The following is an 18,039-nucleotide window of genomic DNA, read 5'->3' on the forward strand; positions in this document are numbered from 1 at the left end:
TCCTTTGGTCGAAACGCAGCTATATGTTTCTACATGTGCCAGTGTTGCATGTGCTTGATTGCTTATTGCACATTGATTATGCCTACGTGAATGTTGTTTTGTTGGACAGATCTATGAAAAGCTACAAATTTGGCATACTAGCTACATTTCAGTGGCAAAATACATTTTAGGAGAATTTATACTCTTGATTCAAAGCCATAACTGAGGGTAAATGTGTCAGGTTTTACATGTAGTGATTGAATTAACAGTGCGAGTTCAGCCTTGTGTTGTTGTGTAATCATGCTCATTATATAAATAATCCAATTGGACCTCTAGATTAGAATCATGTTCCTCTGATCAGTCAGAAAATCAAAGTGGGATTACTCCGGCCGTATCACGGATTTCTAAGAAGATTAAGGGCTGAAACACTCATTAATCTAAGAATATCATTTATTTCCTGATTGATTGTTGATAAAGATGAAATTATTTTACTGGGTGAAAGAAATCTGGGAGTCAAGAGTCAAAGCAATTATATGAGATCAAACGGCGCGTCTGTCTTGAGATTTGATTTATGTCACTGCTGCTCCTTGTGCCAGCAGTGTCCATGGCAACAAATGCCTGCATGTGATGTACTCGAAAACTGACAGTTGATTTGTGTGAAAATTTTGATTTCACGGTCTGAGTATGTCTGTCTATTATCCTTCTCTGGAGAACAATCAGCTTTGAGATGATCGGATTTAAAGCTATTGTGTCAATTTGTGGGAAGCACAGAAAAGAAACAGCAGCCGCACTGCAACACATGAATGAAGCAGATCTGTGTTTGCATTTGTCCTGTACTACATATGTACATCCCATTTCCTCCACCCTCAGAACCAGTCTCCCAACGTGGTTTAAGGGAATTACCTTAAGAAATCCGTGTAGAACATCCTACAGAACTTGTAAAACACGCTTTTACAACCAACTATGGGTGTGTAATTAATCATGTCGAAATTAAAGTAAAGGGAGAGGGTTTGACCTTGTCCTTAGAGAGCTAACTCATGTCCGCAGCACACAACTATTTTTACATTATTTTCAATTATCGTCTGAAACGGAGGGGGGCCCTTGAGGAAGGTAGCCTCATTTTTTTGTCAAGTCCTTGTCATTGAGTCACATTACCACGTTCTGTATATAGCTGAGCTGTGGTCAGCTGGTGCACACATTGTCCTTCAGTCCCATCCCCCCTTTGGATTAGAGGCTGGATTTGACAGAACTGTTGGATTTTACTTTTTGACGCTGTAGACAAAGTGATAAATTTAGCCAAACAAAAGAAAAAAAACAATCTGCCTTTTCATTTTATTTCAACCCATTACATATACAGCAGAAAAAGACTGGTGTTGACAGGCACATTCCCAGTGCATTATTTCATAAATCTACTCTGAATAGAAATGTCACCACAAAATGTTGTAAAAAATGTCACTTGAGTAATAACATAAAAGCATTCTGCTACCCACGTAGTGTCCAGGATAATGACTTTAGAGATACTGTCTTGTTATGCACCAAATACTTCTTCGTTTAGTGTGACAGCATCTTAATTATTACACACTCTGGGGGTGCTGGAGTGGACTGGGTGCCTGTGGTGATTGGCAGATAGATTAATATTGTCAGGCCCTGGAGACACGTGTAACATTCTACTTGAAGCCATTCTTACTGGTTTCAAGGACAAGTTCTCCACCTCGACTCCTTCTCTATTCCACTGTTGCTGCACTGAGAAAGGGACTGTGAGGGTCAGTATCACTGAAAGTCTTACTAGACAAATGCAGTAGTTGAGCCCATGGGACAAGGAGCACTTTGTACAAAACATACTGACACCTTTTACTTCTACAAGAAAAAAAAAAAGTCAGAGGCATGAAATGCAGGAAGGACCCTTGCCAGCTGTTCTGCTAACTAACCTCTATAAAACGCTGTATGTTTATTATTGTTAATTGTGAATTGACTGTTCACCAAACTCCTCCCCCAGTCATAGCTTAGCAACTATGGTCAACAGGCCTGTCAAGCTTTGGATTTTGCCACATGCAAGAATGGATTGCATGGAGCTGCAGACATTCAGTATCTAAAGAGGTTTTGTTTTTCTACTTTTTTCAAAACCAAAACCACACGAGCAAAACAAATCTAACCTCTCTTACTTAACCTAAGCATCAAAACAAGAGTACGCTATGTAGCTTTAGCTTCAGTCTTGTAGCATGATACCATATACACAGCCATCAAGTGCATATTTGACACACATTTTACAAGATTCTTGTTTTAGTCAGCTGTAAATATTAAAATGTCAGCCGGAGACAGTGTTTTCAAACAAAGACATGGAGCTAACGTTCACTTAAGTATCTAACTAGCTACAGCTAATAAAATATGCCAGGTACAGTCGTCATTGCAGCGGACAAATTGATATTTGGTAGGTTAGAAATGAGTTGGCTGCTTTTGTTTACTTCTGTCTGAAATCAGAGATTGATTCAAAAATGGCTAAAACTTTTATGTCAAATCTGCCACCATCATTTGAAACTGCATATGAGCCTTGCTAGAAAAGTGAAAGTCAGATAATGAGACACTGATAGTTTTTAGGATTGGAAGTCCAAGCATTTCTTTAGTATTATAGACACACTGTAAATACTGTCTTTGACTAAATGTTATTGCTTGCCAGGCTGTAACTTCTGATCTGTATTCTTTTTTAGCTGTGAGACAAGTATGTCTTCATTCTTGAGGCATCCTTCGTGTTTTCATTTGTTCCAACTGTGTTTTTAAAGGTTATCAAATAAATCAAATCAAAGACATGTCTGAGAGCCAGAGGTATTTTACACACAGTTTTAACTTGACCAGGGGCTATCTTTCACTTCCCGGACCTCACATTTTATTTCGTTTTTTTCCCCTTCACCTTGTTCCTTTCCCATGTGGGTTCTCCTTCATGTTTGTACTCTGCTTCAACTATGCCTTGGGCTCAACTTTGCAATGAGTCTGTCTCTGCAAGATGATTGGCGGTTGGGTTGCAGCCAGGGACAGCTGTGCTCTGAGAAACTGTCTTGGTGTTTGGAATACATTAATGGCCACCGCACTCAAGGTGCCTTGATGTAGTTGAAGAAGTCAGGCTGCCTTTGACACTCCTCCTTCTTACAATATCTTGTTTGACATTTGGGATGTAGATTTATTTCTTTCAGCATTTCCTGAAATGAATTTATTCCATCTAGTTATGATTTTTTCCCATGCCTCTGCAGTGCATTAGAATCATATTAGCACATGACTCTGTCACTCACTGGCAGTGGCATTTCTCTTGTTGAAATTGCCTACTTATGCTTTTGTTGAAAGCGTAGTTACTTAGCGTCCCCCACAGTCAATCTAAACATTTTATTTATCAGGGACTGACAGAATATGCCCCAGAGTTTTAATGCCGCATTTGTTATCATCGCTTAATTGCAGACTACATGTTTAACACTCCACTGGGCCATGGATGATTCAAAATTGCTTCATTTAAAATGACTGCAGTGCCAGTCAACAAGGGAGACCACATTCTCATCTGAAGCTGCATTGTCAGAATTCAAAATGACAAGAGTGTGTGAAGGGAGCATATCATTAGCAAAGACTTCCTTCCTGAATATAACTACGTCTCCCCTCACTGGTAGTTAACATGTATGAAAATGCTAAATCTTTCTAGATGCGCTTTGTATTTACAGTTGATCTACAGCCACATGAGAGCACTTTCACTGAGAAATACTGACAACTCTTCAAGGGAGAGGAGTTAAAGTGTCCCCCCACACATGCTAGATTTGTCACTAAAAAAAAAGCCACTAAAAGTGTCAAAAGTGTAAAAGTTGCAAGATCTAGCAAGAAAGTCACAAAGTTGGCAACACTAGGAGAAATGTGGCTAATGGTAACACCAAAGTTGTTTTATTTACATTTCTTCTTAACTAGCTATCTAATGTTAGCCACTGGTAAGCTTAGATCAGGGTTTAGTGCTAACAGTCACCAGGACAACTAGCTAGTTAAACTAGCTGCTCACTAAATATCTCCAAGCCACAGGCTGGCTGATTGTTAAGATACGTCTCATTTTGTATTTCTACATGTATGAATAAGTAATGTAACTAGTGATGTGTATATATATATACTTTTGCCATTGAATAATTAGTAAAGTGATGTAATAAAATTTTTGTAATATATACTGTATGTGTATAATAATTTGTCCAACACTGGATACCAATTGGTACACCATCAAACACCATTTAATGTGACTATGTGAAACACATCTGCTTGATCTTACATTGTGAGCTTCTCATGGAGAGGGCAAAGTGTTTTATGTAAGGTTATACAAATGTGAATACTATTTCACAACTGTAGTCAGAGTTATATGTATCTGTCTGCTGTGAAGATGACATTGTTGCATGCACAGCAGCCAAGGACAACCCTCCTGTCGCCTATTGAAGCCGTGTGTTCAGCTATTGAAGTTACTGCTGGTGGTTGGCAGGTGAGAATTTACAGTATGTGTGGCCAAGTCCCACTGTGAATGACCTCAATGTCCTCGACCTGGCCAAAGCTGCCATCTCTGTAATGGCTAGTATCTCAGCCCCACTGTACATGCTCTCCAAATGTGCCTTGTTTTTTATCCCTGTCTCCATCTTTTCTTCACTCTCTCCGCCTAAAGTTATTGTTGTAGGAAGTTGTCTTTGGAACTGTGGATTTGTGTTGAGGACGATATATGAATGTATGAACACTTTACATAGTAATCTCGGTGAAATGTATGTTTTTTAAGAAGCGGACTCACTTAATGATGATAACAAATAGTCAATATTACCGTTGATTGTTATTCTTTGCAAATAACCTCTTAATATTTTCTGAAAATTGCTGGAGTGATAATGGAGTTAGTGTGCTGAAAGATAGCCGCAGCTCGACCAAACAGTGGAGGTACACAACCATCCGAGGCAGTCTCATCAAGCCAAATAATGCATTTACGAAACATTTTGTTCTCTACAGTACATTAGGCAATTCAGTTTTCCTTCCCACTCTGCGAATATCCCAAAACAATATCAGTCACAGCGACCAACTGGAGCAAGAGCAAATGCACGCACATTAATGCAAATCAGATTAAGTGACCACTGTGTTTAGAAAAGAAATGGAGCCGCAACAGTGGGCTGTTGTCTGATATTTTGTCAGAGTGAAACTGCCGTCCCATTTAGGAAAATAAAGTTCTGTTCTCCATTGTTGTGCAAGCGGTTTCATCATGCTGTAAACTTAAAGTCTAAGAGATAAAATTTGCCTTCCAACTGATTCATGCTGGTATTGGGCATAACGCATGTCACTTAAACAATTTGATTTGACCTTTAGAAGGCTTGTATAAATGCAAAAAAGTATATGACTGACATGTACGTATTCTTTTTTTTTTATTAAGCCAATCTGACAATCCATGCATTCCACATTTTAAAATGAAATACTGGCCAATATTCTGCTTATACATTTCCACTAACAGATGTTTGCAGCAGCCCTTTTTTTAAATTTTTTTTTTTTTTTACACACACAGGAGAATTTGAATGCACAAGTCAGATTGTGCTCCTTTTCCAAAGGATAAAAAAAACGCTGAGAGGTGCTGGAGCTCAGAATATGGTTGCCCTCTTGAAACAACTTGTTCGATTCCCTGTTTGTGTCTGGTTTTTGAAGGATTCAACTACACTTGTGTTCACATAGCCAGATGGTATTATTAGTTTGCTGGCTCTTGTCATTACTGAAACAGCTCTTGCATTGCAAGAAGCTGGGTGACTTTTGCTGCATTGTACTGTACATGGAGTTTTTCTCTCCAGTTATGAATGTCAGCATTGCTTGTGTCATGACAATGTAGGCTACTGTACAGTAGCCATCTTTACTATTTAATTCCTGTTCTATCCCAAACATTGCTACTGACACAGCAGCAATGTAGTAAGAGCTTGATCTTACATTTTTATTGTACATAATACTAGGACTAACTAGCTCTACGACGCAGTGGCCCCACAGCAAGAAATTCCTGGGTTCAAATCCCGGTTGTCCTTTCAGTGTGGAGTCTGCATGTTCTCCCCATATCTCTGTGGGTTCCTCCAGGTGCTCTGGTTTCCCCCACCATCCAAAACATGTTAGATTAGGTTCTCCGTTCAGTACAATTGACCAAGGCACTGTATCAGATGTGGAGTTGGTCCCCGGGTGCTGTACATTGACTGCCCACTACTCCCTTGAGGGATGGGTTATATGCAGAAAATTAATTTCGCTACATGTAATCAAGAGCATAGGACGCCTTTTACAAAGATCCCATTTTTGGTAAATGGTCTTTACTTGTACCACTCAAAACGCTTTTACACTACGTCACATTCATCCATACACACATTCATACACTGAGCCTAACTTCTCAGATAAGAAAGTAACATTCACACACATTCACACACTGATGGAACAGCCATCAGCGGGAATTTGGGGTTCAATATCATACCAAGGACACTTCGACATGCAGACTGGAGGAGTATGGGGACGAACCTGCGATCTTTTGATAAACGGGCAGCGTGAGTTGGCGTTTTAAACCAACTCACAGACCTGATGTTAGCTTAGCAAGCTAGCTAACTAACTAAGCTAACAAAGCTAATAAATTCTGCTAGTAGCAGTTGTTATTTAGCTGTCAAAATTAAAGGTAGCCAGCCAGAAATGAGGAGCCTGCTTTTGTCTATCTCTGTCTTAATTTGAGGACAAATTGTTTTGAGTGGTTTATCAGCCAGTAAACTGCAATGTGTCTCGCAAAAACGGATAGCTTGATATTCGGGAAGTCAATGGTCAATTCAGCCTAACATGGATAATTGTGTCACATTACACTTACAGTAGTGATTATTCATTTACTGCACAGATATTTTGTTGATTAGTTCTGTCACCATGTGGTAGGTATCAGCCACCGTAAAGTTGGACCTAAATTCTGTGCTTTAAAGTGGTATTCATGATAATAAAGCCTGTGGAGGTAGTTAATACCTCAGAAACACTGTTAACATATTGCCTTTTGACCGTCCACAACCTCTGACCACTCAACATTTCTAAGTGCATCAGGATCAAACATACTCCAAAATGCACAAATTACTCCCTCTTTTCTAAAGGTGTCTAAATGATATGCTTTTAAGAATAATTACACACAGATGAAGCAGAGCAAAAGAGAGAGGCAGAGTGCCTGTATGTCCCTGGCCTTAGTCATGATTAGCATAATTCAATTTCAAACGATCAGGGGAGTATTGAGGAAAAGGGAAGCCATTGAAAGTCTATAAATGGTCCAGTCGGCACACCTCGGTAATATCATCATAGAGTGCTTGAATGTGCTTGAATGGAGGGTTGATGTGTCAAGCAAAATAAAGTACGTTAAGATAGATGAGAGAGGGTCAAAGGGTCGTATAAATCAGTCTGTAATCTTAAGATGCACTTTTGTTACTGCTATTGAAACTTTTCATGTCATATGAGGTAGGGTATTTGCATCACATACATGCCAGGGTTTTTCTCAATCCACACTAATTTATAGTCTGTACTATCAGGTGCCAACAAAACTGAGTCATGTTTGTTCTGTATACATCTCTTATATCTGTTATTTTGAGATGGCCCTTTCAACAAACATGACAGAATCAGTCATTTCAGCAAGTGCCTAAAAACGATGATTTTTACATTTAAGTGACAAAGCCCTCTAGTGCTCATAGTAATTATGATGGGAGCACATGAGGAAGGTATGTGATAGTATTAAATCACAGAGGGAGGAGGTTGGTGTATTGTTGGGGATAAACAAAACATCACACTTTAACACGGGAGACAGTGGTTTGTTTCCATTTCCAACTGATAGTCGGTTATTATTGTAACCACGATGACGAAGGTCCCCTAACCTTCTTGAAGTAGTAATTTAAACAAGCTATCTTTTTCTTCTTTCCTTAAACCTAACCAAGTCCGTTTTGTTCCTAAACCTCAACAAACCTGAATGAATAAATGTGATGTAATGTAAAAGCGTTTTGAGTGGTCGGAAGACTATAAAGGTGCTATACAAGTAAAGACCATTTACCAAAAATGGGATCTTTGTAAAAAGTTGTCACATCATAAAACAGATTGATATTTTTTATTTATCTGACATCTATGTGTAGCTGTAAAGGGCAAGTACAAGTGATGTATTTTGCCATTTAATTGGGATGACTTGTTGGGTATTTTGTTTTTATCTTCCAAGTACTTTTCAAATGTCAGCTGTCTTCATTTTCCCCTCAGCATTTAAGCAGCCTATGCTGTCTTTAATTCTTTGCACCTGTCTGTGGTCTGCTGACATGATGTCCCCTCCCTGTAAGCAGAGAGAATGTAGTTATATGGAGATATTCTCCCCTCTCCATGTCATTATGATAAATGACTAGAGAGGTGTGGCGGTGGGTAGGGCAGGTTTCTCCTTGTGGAGCAGTGAGCTATCGCTCAAACAGGGTCTCTGGAGCTGAGATATCCATAAACATGCACATAAAATCAGATCCCTCAGCAGGTGGTATTCTGTCCTTGGCAGAGGAACGAAAAGTCAAATTGGCATACATTAGAATGATGATAACTGTCCCCGAGGACAGACTGTTTTTAGTTATCTGTCACTAGTCAGAAGTCAGACCCTGCCTGAGAGCCCTCTGATAGGATTAGATTTCTGCCTTGGAGGAGACTTAATATTTTGGCACTCAAAACAGCTGCTGTCCATCTGACAATACAGAGCAAATGAACCACATGCCACACAACAGGTGAGACAACTGAAGATATAATTTTGCCAAAAGCATGCACTCATTTCTTAAGTTTCCATAGAAAAGTGCATCATGAATACAAAAAGACCATCAGTCTTACAGATTAACCATTTTTTACACATACCACTGTGAATCCTGGAGAAACTCTTTATTCCCATGAGAAGCTGGTCTTAAAGCTCCAGCACAGCTCATAAACAACATATGCTCGCAACAATTATGTTTGCCCTAGAGGCGAATTTAACCTTGAGTCTTCATAGCAGATGTTGGCAAAAATAACAGAGATTGTAACAGCTCTGGATGCATGATTCATTGGTATTGATGAGCTCTTATATTGGTCACCAGTGTCTGCTGCTGTGCAACTCTAAAAAAGATCTGCACAAAATAAAAGAACATTACACACTTGGTTTTGCTGTTGTCCACCCACACTTTAAATTTGAAAGATGCAAATGTGCAGGTCTGGCAGACTGCTTGTAGATCGAACAGAGGATGCACCGGGCCTGTCGGAGGATGCTGAAGCAGAGGTGGCAACTCATCACATTTATGGCACGAGATTGTAATGTAATGGGAAAGTCAGCTACTTTATTCTCATCTGTCTCACACTGTGAATCATGAATAATAACGAAGAATATGTTTCACTGCCTGACAAAACATTTAACCATGAGACCTTGTAGCTTTGTTACTTTTGTTTGCAACAGAGATCATGAGCTAGATGTTGACGGGTACAAAACTCTTGCAGAACTAGCTACATTATTATGAGACATTCTGAGCCTTATTTTTTAATTTAGAATGGCATTTTGTAGCATATTTTACTATTAATTGGGAACATGACTTAATTTGCTCTGTTTCAGGCTTGGCTTTTCTTAACTCCCTTTAGACCAGTTTGTCTCAGACTCAACTGGGCATGGTTCTAACTGACTTGGATACGATGTGGTCTGTGCTTCCTCTTCTCGGACTGCATCTTTATCAGGGGCTTAAAGTGCAAATACATGCTTAACTAGGCTATAAACCCTTGTCATTCTGGGGGGGTTTAACCAGTAAACTGACTGTGTGTTACCAACATGGTCATAGAAAGCTTGGTCAAAAAACTGCTTAATATATTGTCTAGCGTAAGTATTAATTTAAGAAATACAATCCCTATCTATTTGAAGCCTCAGGGTCTACTGTTGGTGTAATTAAACTGTGGCTAGGCCAACAGTCTTAAGGTGCTTCTCAAGTCTCTTGTTTGTTTCCTCAATCCTCGCTCGAACCGGAAGTTGTTCTGCTCTGCCATATTGCAGGCCGGTGCATCCTTCGCGGAAGTCTTTTAATGACCGACACGCCCCCTTATTGGGTACTGATCTGATACATCAGGACAGATAACATTAAACTCAAATGTATCGCTGCAAAGTCTTATATATGAGTTGATTCACTGTCTTCTTAAAATCTGTGTTCATTGTAGGTCTGAACAAAAGCCCCACACACAACTTTATTTATTAGAAAGATCTTTTTTTTTTATTTCTCCCTTCAACTTTTATTATGGAGACAATTAAAGTCAGAGAAAGTCGGAGAGAGAGTCTGTCAGCAAAAAACACGTTTTATACAATTTATCGTCATTTCTATTCAGTCACATGTGAGGCTGGTCATTCCTGTGTTTAGTTCAAATAGACGACAATAAAACATAGTAGGCTACACGTAAGGAGTCGGACAAGTCACTAAACTGCACCAAAATATCTAATGAAGCAAGCAAAGCATCTGATGAAAGCAGCCGGCGGCTGTATGAATGAAATCGCTGCTGCGCTAAATAAAGAAAAAAATCGTTGGATTGATAGGCCTAAAGTGGAACACAGTGATGATCGGTGAGGAGTGATGTGACTTGCAAATAATATGTATGCAGTAGTGTTAAAGGATATCAGAATAGGAAAGAAACGGAAAGCCAAAACCTGAGCGTCAACTTTGATACAAGTTACAATTCAATTTCCCTGAAATTCCCTGAATTTCCCTGACACCACAATCATATTCTGGGTTATTCAATAACAAAATTACAATCAGAATCAATAAATATAAATGCAGATAATATCAGCATTGTGCCAGTAGAAATTATCCTGTGCCTCTGAGCAGGACATACAGTAACCTATAACTTTTCATTATTTCATTGTTAAACAGGCAACAGAGAATCCTGCTGCTCTGCACTGATAACTGTGAGACTTTATTAGTACCAACACAGTGCACATGTGTGCAGACACAAACTCCACCAAAAGCTGATCCAGCTGCGATCCGTTGCCGCCGTCATCAGAAATGGACGTCGCATTACGTCACGCTTCAGAGGAAAGGAGATTTCATTTCTCTAAAAACATATTTCCTCGTTCCTTCTCTCCTGGCTTGGTTTCCTTGCATCTCCTCATGCATCCCCGGTGGGTGAGACTAAGACACAAGGAAAACACGCAAGTGAGGGAAACATGGATGCAATTAAGAGACTTCAGAAGCACCCTTAGTTTCCTGAAACTCACAGCCTGTCTTCAGTCTTCACCTCCCAACAAGACCACAGCCACGCTAGCAGCTCTGTGAGGCTGTGCTGGACTAAATGCTAATGTTAGCATGCTAACTTGCAATTATCCTGCAAACAGATGTTTAGCTGGTTTAGCATGTTAGCATACTAACATTTGCTAATTAGCGTTAAACACAAAGTACAGCTAAGGATGATGGAAATGGCATTAACATTGGTCATAAAACTGTCATAGTTTTTGTGTGTTTTGGGTTTAGTGTCATATACGGTTTTATTTTGTTATGCCCTTCCTCTTGTGTCTTGGGTTACTTCACTTCCTGTCTTTGTGTTTTCTTGTTCCGTGTTTGTTTTTAATTGTATCATTTATTCATTCTATCCATGTCTCCTATTTTATTTTGTTACTTACCTCTCCTCTCCTTTCTGTTCACTTTAATTCCTTCTCTTGTGTTTTCACAACCATTTGATTATTTGCTCAACCCTTATTGGGTCCACCTGTGCCGTGTTAATCACCTCCTTGTATATTTAAGTGAGTGTCTTCCCATTGTCAAGTGTCCCAGCCTGTCTCACATGCCGGTGTGTCAGATTACTCTGGATTTTGTGTTTTGTATGCTTAGAGTAGGTATTGTGTGATTCAAACAATAAATATATTTTTAAAAATGCATTTACCTCAATTTAACACCTCAAATAAATTCAATACTGGAACAATTCCGCTTTACATAATGTATTCTTCATTTGGCCACGGACATAAAGAGAAAACAATAGGTCTATTTATTTTATTTAAGTGAGTTTACCAGAAGACTCTGTTTTTCTCAGTTCATGATAATAACCTTGAGCGAAATTCCTGTGTGCCAGTATTCATCTAAAAGTCTAAAGTGAGCACTATCCCTCATTGTTCCAGCAGTCACATCCCAACAATTATAAATGCATGTGGGTTTTCCTTGTGCTCTGCAGTGTAAGATCAATGCCAAAAGAGGTTATAAAATGGTAATCACATCTCATTCTATTTTCATGGTCAGTTCATTTAAGAACACATGGTGCACCAGGTTTTAAATGGATTTATTCTTGACTCTTTCGAATCCCCTTTTTAATGCCAAATAGTCACTTTCACTGTATCTTTTCTAATATTCTCTGTAATCAGTGATATGATTGAAATTAATATGTGCATTGGCAACACATGTCAAATGTCATGCTTATAAAGCCTATTGAATTGAATAGAATTGAAAATTGATATGCTGTTTAGAACTGCATCATCAATATTTGACCATAGATAAATGACTGCTGTGGGAACTTGAAATGTCTGCACAGGATGGACCTGAGATTTACCTTGAGGGTGAAGGTGGTGAAATGTTGCATCCACAGTTTAGTGTAGAGCCCGGCTAGATGGCCTTCATCTGACAGAGGTGTTCATCATTTGTGTAATATTTCTAATATCAGTTTCTTTTCAATGTCAGTTTTGGGAGAATTCTTGGCAGGATGACACACTGTAAAAAGTTATTGGTTATAAGTGTGACTGGGAATAGAAGTTCCCAAGGGTCATTTTGTGTAACTCTTGTCCCTTACTAAATGACAATTGTTCCATAACCAACTAAATGGAATTGAAGTTTAAGTTTATCATCTATGACAGGAAAGAAAATAAAAATAAACGGGTTTAGCACAAGCTATGTCTCTAACGGGTGGCTCTAGGGATGACAATGTTGAACTTTTGGTCGGTAAACCACTTTAGCCCAGACTGAAATATCTGAACTGAAAATAACTATAAAATGGCAAACTATGGAACATATTAGGCTATAGACGTTCATGGTTCAGAGGATGAATCCTAGTTATTTTGGTGATCCCCTGACTTTTTCTGTAGTTTCATTTACTTTCATTGTGAAATAGCTCAACATCTACTGGCTCCATTGGCACATTTTACATTAATGGTTCCCAGACTATGAATCCGTTGGTGATCTAATTTTTCCTCTAGTAGCACCAACAGGTTGACATTTTTAGTTTTTAAGGAAATGTCTCTGTAGTTATCAGATGGATTGCCACTAATTTAGGTAAACACTCTCATATCTCCCTCAAGATGAATTGTAATATATTTTGTGATCCCTTAACGTTTCCTCTAGAGCCATCATCATGTGAAAATTTCAACTTCAAGTCAAATATGCTCATGACCAAATATCTGCAAAACTGATAGCATTCCCATTAGCCTCAGTTTCAAAATGTTTCAAATCTCACAGGTTTATACTGTATAGTCTTGGTAAACAACCAAGCCAAATTCAAAGTTCCTAGTGCAAAGCAGGATATTTGATTTTTCTCCCTGCCAAATAGTGAAAGCTTAAGACTCAAGATATAAAACCAAGATCAGAACACAGTGACAGTCCCAGGCAACAGACACAGACACCCAAAGAAGATATACACACAAACCTGAGTACATACACTCATGACAGGCAGATGACAGGCAGGTGCAGGCATATACACACAAGCGCCTGTCCATCTGTCTGTCAACACGTAACATGCTCAGACATGCACACAAAAAGCTCTCTTTTGGTACACCCTTTCCACAGTGGCTCACATTATGCTTCAACATATTCTTCCAGTAAACCTTCAGCTAATGAAGATGTTATGAGAGCAGAGCTTTCAGAGTTCTCCTGATGTAGCAGTTCCACACAGAGACAACACAAATCCTTCACAGTGTGACACGTTTCAGCCTCAGGAATAATACATTATAGAGTGTAACTACTTTATGCTTCACTTGTCACCATTCCTGCTCTAAAGCTGCAACCAGAGTTTATACCATGCTAGCTAAATATTGTGTTTATAATATGTGACATATAAATATACATATGTCTGATGCTGTCCTGACACTGAATATACATAGTAGTACTTTGGTCTTCGTTACCATGTAATTGTCAATAAGATATGTAAGTTATTAATACAACATTTTTTTTTATAGTTTTAGCCATCATTCCTCCTGGTAATAATAACATTAAGCTCACCCGGTTAAAAGCTTTCAGATGGAGTGTGGAATTCAAAGGTCAGATGGTCATACAGGTTTTAACCACCAGGTTAGCCAAATCTATTTGGAAAAGAAGGAGAAGATAATGCCTGGAGCAGATTTTATTGGCAATACACACAATTGCTATCAAGACATTTCCCAGAATCATAAAAATGTCAACCTCATGGTGGTGCTAGGTGAAAAGACCGGGATCACCAAAGTCAGTAAGATTGATCCTCATGAATGCCTGTAAAAAAATGTTTTTTTTTTTAAATCTCAGGGCAATCTATCCAATAGTTGATTTGATATCTAAGTCTGGACTACACTGATGGAATGATGGGCCATCCCACAAAGCAACATCGCCATCCATAGAACCACGTGGCTAAAACATGGTTTGAATCCACTGTGAGACACCAATGTGTCCCTGAGCAAGAAACTTAAAGGCAGGGTAGGTAAGTTTGAGAAACTAACAAGAAACTGCAGATTTTTTAAAGTATCCAACAGAGAAACTCCCACCTCCACCTTTCAAAGCCACGCCCCCAAAACACGTGAACGCGCGTTACCGACTCTGCTGGAGGACGAGCACAGTGTAACGAGCGGAGAGCAGCGCGATGCAGCTGCTCACATCAGGGGTAAGAAAACATTTAACTTTATCGTTGTGAAAATAAATAACTAAGCCGGTTGTTAGTACTCACTATCAAGCTAGCATGTTAATATTGGATAGGTTTAAAAAGACTGACTTTGATTCAGTAACGAGTTGGCTAGCTTACTGTTATCAACAGGTAGCTGTGCTAACAGCTGCGGTAACACTGGGCAAAGCTAAAAACAGGCTGATACACATTTTCCCGTTTCCATCAGTTACACTACACGAACTGAATTTCGTGTTAGACTCATAACATGTACCCTGTTTTGCATGTTAGAGCTTCCACGGTGACTGCATTATTGTCTCTGATGAGGACTGCACTCCAGAGCCAAGCACAGACCGGGAAAGGACCGGGAGCGGCCCGGGGTCGAGGCGAAGCAGAGGAGGGAGGGCTGCCAGGGTCCGAGGAAGAAGAGGCAGGACGGGGAGGACGAGGTGCAAGCCAAGCAGCACATACCTGCGTCGATCTTCACACTCAACAACAACGGCATATGAACAGGTATATATATTTTAATATTAGTCTATTGTCTCTCAGTGTACTTGTCTCAAAGTTTCTCTGGTGTTTCTCCCTAAGCCATTTGGGTATCAAAAATAAAGTGCTATATAAATGTAATCCATCACTATTGTTATTACTTTTTTATTGTTGTTTACTGATTACAACAACTAACTACACCTCTGCTTCAGCCATCGGCTCATCTGTGTCATGTTAGAGAACAACAAACCCCTGTTCAATAAAAATATCTGATGATGTTGATGAATGTTCTTTACAATTACACAGATCTTTCCAATTTGGGGTTCTAACAACTATATATTCCTTTACAGGCCAGAATCTGAGGACTGTGGACAACAAACAGACTCCAGTGTTTCCATGCACCACACAAGGCTGACCTTCCACACCCAGGACAGAGTAACAGACAGTTCAGTCAGGCAGCATACAGACAGTTTGTAGTGTGGCAGTGTGGAGCACTTAGACACAGAGTTGTGATACTGAGTTGCTTTTTATCGAAGATACACAACTGTTCTCCTGATCCACCAGGACAATACAGAGGTTTAATCCTAGCAGGGTGTAAGATGAAATGTCACTAAGTGACACAGTGCTACACAAATAATTCCATCCACTGTGTGGATGAATACCTGTACATTGTTTTTGTTTTATGCCCAGGAGGGTAGAGAAAATACAAAGTATATTTTTCCCTGTTCAGGATAATATTTTCATTCTTTTTCAGATAAAACATTGAAAATGATAAATGCCTTTTCTTTACACTTGCAGCATAAACAATCAAGCAACTACATTTATGTCTTATGTCTCCAATAATGACATCGAAATGTGGTATAACACTCGTTTATTGTTATTAAAATACTACTAAAACTACAACCTTTATCACAAATAGATCATTTTTAAACATCATTAAAAATAAGTTTATACAGGAAGAAAGACAAGGTGTGTCCAGAGGTGTCCTGACTGATTATGAAGACAATTCAGACTTTGCATGTAGCATCATAGTCGCTGCTGTGGAGATTATTAAATATATCACAATCACCTCTCTGACATGATTACCACATTTCAAAACCAACCATATTACTTTTTGTTTTATATTTTGCTGTATCTAGCAATACAGTTGGGGCAGGGACACCTGATTGAACCCCATGTTGACGGGGATCATCAGGTCTCCTGGTTCTGCTTCTAGGCATCTCCTCAGTAGTAGACAACTGTCAGAGGAGGAGGATGGCACTCTGGAGGTCTGCAATGTAACTGTAGTCCTTCTCCACCTTCAATCCACTTCCTGGACTTTTTGTTGTACAACTTGCTGTACCTGATAATACAGAAAGCAGGATCAGCTTAGTGAGAAGTTTGTAATACCTGCCATTGTTCTCTTATAGAGCAGTTGGCATTTCCACATAAAATGCAATCAAAACAATAAATCAGCACCATTTATCTGTATTCCTCATACTGTTTAATATTTTTTGATTCATCACTTATAAATGTATTGAGTAAAATGCACAACAGTACTCATAATGTAACATACTGAACTGTGTCATCAGCTTTTCTCCACGGTGGTTGTAATCCAGGCCATCCAGCATGGTCTGATCAGTGTACTGGTGAGAAGCACAGGGTGTTAGAAGACTCCAAATCTGCAGGTGACCTGAGGGCACAGTAGAACTACAACATACAAGAATTTTTACTTCTGGTAAAATAAGTAATGGCATAACAGCAGCAATTACAGTAAAAAGGTTTTCACACAGTAGGTTTAGCTACGAACAATGTCAAACTATATTATAGGTAGCTTATATACCAGAAACACAGATACTTAGGGGCCTTTAGCCATCATTGTTTATGTATACTAACGTTGACATGTCTTTCTCATAACTACAAACACACAGCTAAATTTGTAAAAGTAACATACAGTCAAACATCAACTGCAGACACAAGATAATCACAAACAGATTAACGTTAGATACAAGGTAAAGATAACGTAAAGTTAGGTGTAAGCATAGTATAACAATAAACCTATATGATGAATAACTAAACCGGCATAGTCTACACTTACATTGTCTTACCTAATGTCAGCGTCGGAAAACACAGCTTGCGCTGCTGTTTTCCAGCTCACCTACAGGTAGATATAATGCATCGTCTCTACTCTGGCTCCTACACCAGTCTGCACTCGTAGCAACAGTTAGCTGTATGCGTAGGTAGCTAAGTTTGCTAGTGATGAAAGTAACAAACCACAATCAAAATGATAAAAGCCAGATTACCTGTCCAGCAGAAATAAAGCCACCACGGTGAGTCAGCCCCTTGGTGTTCCTCAGTTGTCACTATCGTTGAAAAGCCACGCAGATATTACCTCCGGTCTGACCGCTTCGCTCGTCAGGTCTGAGCGAGTTGACCGGGTACGCGCACGGGGGCAGCTCCTGTAGCAGCACGGCTGGTAGCCATGGCAGCTCATTGCATTCGGTCCGAATGGAATGATTGGCTGTGTTTACTGCAGCCCTGAGAGGACAACAGACAGCCGATTTTTATACTCTCTTTTTCAGTGCACCTAACTTTTTAATATGCATTGGTGTATATAGACAGTTTCAACAAATATGACAAAAAGTGTTTTAGAAGCAAATTGCCTACCCTGCCTTTAACCCCTAGTTGCTCCAGAAGCATGCAACCTCTGACATACTTAGCAATTGTAAGTCGCTTTGGATAAAAGCGTCAGCT

The 18,039-nt window shown here is 39.3% G+C and overlaps 2 long non-coding RNA genes across 2 annotated transcripts; one reads left to right on the forward strand and one right to left on the reverse strand.

Moving 5' to 3' along the window:
* Nucleotides 1–14,797: 14,797 nt before the first annotated feature.
* On the forward strand, nucleotides 14,798–16,046 carry LOC123985163. Its single transcript, XR_006828620.1, has 3 exons — nucleotides 14,798–14,823; nucleotides 15,112–15,333; nucleotides 15,657–16,046. It is a non-coding gene; the product is annotated as an uncharacterized LOC123985163 (long non-coding RNA).
* A 543-nt stretch (nucleotides 16,047–16,589) lies between these two features.
* LOC123985167 lies at nucleotides 16,590–17,728 on the reverse strand. Its single transcript, XR_006828626.1, has 3 exons — nucleotides 17,589–17,728; nucleotides 16,862–16,995; nucleotides 16,590–16,648 (listed from the first exon to the last, which is right to left on the reverse strand). It is a non-coding gene; the product is annotated as an uncharacterized LOC123985167 (long non-coding RNA).
* Between the last annotated feature and the right edge of the window lie 311 nt (nucleotides 17,729–18,039).

Source organism: Micropterus dolomieu, linkage group LG16, assembly GCF_021292245.1.
Source record: "Micropterus dolomieu isolate WLL.071019.BEF.003 ecotype Adirondacks linkage group LG16, ASM2129224v1, whole genome shotgun sequence".
Classification (NCBI taxonomy): domain Eukaryota; kingdom Metazoa; phylum Chordata; class Actinopteri; order Centrarchiformes; family Centrarchidae; genus Micropterus; species Micropterus dolomieu.